We start from the raw sequence: 3,289 nt of genomic DNA on the forward strand, positions 1-3,289 counted from the left end.
ATGTTAGGCAAACAATCTAGGAAGTCAGCTGCATCCCCAGCCCCAGGATACCGATGCTGGTTAATGTTTACTCCACCCACTCCCCACATTTCCTAGTCTCTTTAATGCATTTGGAACTATCTGCATGATAGGGCAAAGGGCCCCGCAATTCATATTCTTTTGCACACTATAGCTGCTCAGCATGGGGTTTTACGAATATTTAGCTTGTAATTTTCATGCAAGCTACACATTTGATGTAGTTACAAAGTCTTATTTTTCCTCCTCTGTTTAAAATACCACTTCCATCTTTTGTCTTTTCACATTCAGTATGAGTAAAGATTTTCCTAAGGGTCGGCAATCTTCGCTCAGTTCTGGCATGGTGTATCTTAAATTCCAGATGGGGGTAGAATCTTGGATGGCACACTGGGCTCTGCCAGACCACGCCACTGGCTTTAGAAACATGAAGACTCTTCACCTACACAATTGCCAGACGTTTTGTGAACACTGCATTTACAGTCATGGTCTCACTGAACATCCTCACTCCAAACTGGTCACACTGCTGGTAACATCTTAGCCACCACAGCAGGGGAAAGAAGAAACCACGTCTGCAAACCCAAGTGTTGAGCTCTGTGCAGCACAAGCAGCCTATCTCCCTTCCCTGTATGGAGTTTGTGAACATATATTTAAACAGACCAAAAACAAAACAAAACAAATAAAAACAAAAACAAACAAACAAAACCAAAAAGCCGCCCATCCCCCTTCATATACTCTTCTGGGTGTCTAGAATTTTTCTTTCTTACAGCAGCTGCTCCAACATAGCTATGCATCAAAAAATCACCAAGAAGTGTCTGCATGCTTGTGCTAATGTGATTCTCAGCTCCAAATGATCCATCTCCACAACTTCAGCCTTGACCTTGATTTGACTCGTCAGCATGATTGAAATTCTTATAACTTAAATACACTGTTTTATATCAGTGTATTTCCAGAAATAATAATAATAATGCCATAAATACCAATGGACATTTCATTGTGAAATGTTTAAACAAGCTGACTTTTCACAGAAGGTTAAGACTACAGATCCCGAATACAACAGAGGGTCAAGTTTATCAAGAATTGTTTTCACAAGCTAGTGTGCATGTAAGGTAGCACTGTATTGCTTGGGTATGGAGGTGCCAAGCCTCCCAAAAGGAGCATACAGATACTTGTTGCCCTGATCATTCTGTCAGCCCTGAGTGGTGGGTCTCCTCTCTTTCTTGCCTCACCCCTTCCCAGTCAGGAGTTCGGGTAGGTTTTCAGTGAAGAGCCCCCACATCTGCCAGGCAGGTAACTGCTGTGTTTGCCGTTGCTTGCAATGCCTCGGTGGCATCATTACTTGGCACTGGTTTTTCCCCATCTAAGTCACAAACTCTTTTTCTTTTCCTCTTTATTTATTTTTAGATGTCTAGCACTTAGTATAATGCCTGGTGCTTAGTGTGTTCTCATTAATGCTTTTGGAATAGAATTAGAGAAGATTTGACAAATGTGCAATAGATAAAAATCTGTTAATAATTCTTTTTAAGATCAAGGCCAGGTGTGGTGGTGCATGCTGTTAATCCTAGCACTTGAGCAGAGGCAGGCCAGTCTCCCTGAATTCAAGGCTAGTTAGCTTGATCTGTTTAGTGAGTTCCAAGCCAGTCAGGGGTGTATGTTGAAATTATGCCTTAAAACTAACAAACAAGCATTTCTATATTCTGGGGGCATTCTCATGAGGTAGGAAGGATGCCTCTCAATGTGTAAGCACTCATCTATCTCTTTGGGGCATTTAAAAATTGTTTTACATAAAATAGAAGAGAATAGTTTTATTTAAAAAAAAAATCCCTCACCCAAGAATCCTCTTTCTTTTTGTTCTGTCTCTCTCCCTCCCTTCCTCTCTTTCTTTCTTCCTTGGTGTTTTTTATTTACACGTTTTAGAAATAATATCAAGGCTGAAGAAATGTCTCAGTGGTTAAGAACACTGGCTGCTTTTGCAGAAGACCCAGGTTCAGTTCCCAGAACCCACTTGGCCACTCACAGGTATTTGTAACTCCTGTTCCAGGGGACCTGATGTTCTCTCTGGCTTCTGTGGGCACAAAGTATGCACATGGTATATGTATTTATATGCAAGAACACATATATATCAAAACTCAATCTGAAAAATAGATAACGACTAACATCTATTTGTTGCACAAATTAACAGGATTTACTGCTATATTTTTATATGGGTACATTTGTAGTGTCCTTTTTTCTCAGTACCTCTTAATTCCTCTTTCATTTTCAGTTCTTTTTTTCAGTTTCACGCATGTGAGAAAGATCATGTGTTACTTATTGTTCTGTGTCTGGCTTGTTTTGATTATCATGTGTCTTCTTGCTGTGAATAAGACGATCTTAGTCTTCTTTGTGACTGAATAGTATCCCATTGTGGTACATATGTGTGTATATATTCCATTCATATGTTGATGGGCATAGAGACTGACTCCCTGTCTTAGCCACTGTGGATGGTGTCACAAGAAACTCTGAGTATGCAACTATAGATTTTATTCTGTTGACTTCATTTCCTTTGGGTATGTGCACAGGAGGGGTGTGAGCCAATCATGCGGTGCTTTCTCTTTCAGATTCTGGAAGAACGTTAACAATGTTTCCACAGTATCTGTACCAATTTTCACTTCCAACAGTAGTCTTGCCTTTTACTTTTAAACTTTTATTTATTTATTATTTTACTGAATATAGATTATTTTGCATAGTATGTTCTGATTATGGTTTCCCCTCCCCCTGCTCCTCCCCTCTCCTCCCTACCCACTTCCCATCCAAATCCACACTCTTCTGTCTCTCATTAGAAAACAAACAAGCGTCTAAGGAAAAATAATAACATAAAATATAAAAACAGGGAAAGCTCCACAAATCTGCATGTCATCCTTGGGCAGGGGCCATGTTAATCTTCTCTGTGTCGTTCAGTTTTTAGTATATGTGCTGTCGAAGTGTGAATTTGCCTTTTGTTTTTATAAAAATTATTATTTCTTCCCTTTCCAAGAAATTAGACCTGGTGGATTTGTCTTTCCTTCTTCCTCCTCCTCCACATTCTCACCCTTTCCACCAGAACTGCTGCTATCAACAGGCTTAGTGTTTCGTTATCCCTGTCCTCCTTCTTCTGTGGGGGAATGATTGACAAGTACACCCTCACACTCAATCCTCACAGTGTTGTGCAACAGTCTTACTTTCCTTCTGGAAAATAAAGAACTTGGAATTCTGAGAAGTTAGCCAGGCCTCTGACCAGCCACTTATTTCTTGGTTTTAT

The 3,289-nt window shown here is 40.0% G+C and overlaps 1 non-coding gene across 1 annotated transcript; it reads right to left on the reverse strand.

Annotated features, from left to right (window-relative positions):
- Positions 1-2,873: 2,873 nt before the first annotated feature.
- On the reverse strand, positions 2,874-2,978 carry LOC114690388. Its single transcript, XR_003734070.1, has one exon. It is a non-coding gene; the product is annotated as a U6 spliceosomal RNA (small nuclear RNA).
- Positions 2,979-3,289: the final 311 nt, after the last annotated feature.

The sequence above is a fragment of the Peromyscus leucopus genome, chromosome 7, assembly GCF_004664715.2.
Source record: "Peromyscus leucopus breed LL Stock chromosome 7, UCI_PerLeu_2.1, whole genome shotgun sequence".
NCBI classification, from domain to species: domain Eukaryota; kingdom Metazoa; phylum Chordata; class Mammalia; order Rodentia; family Cricetidae; genus Peromyscus; species Peromyscus leucopus.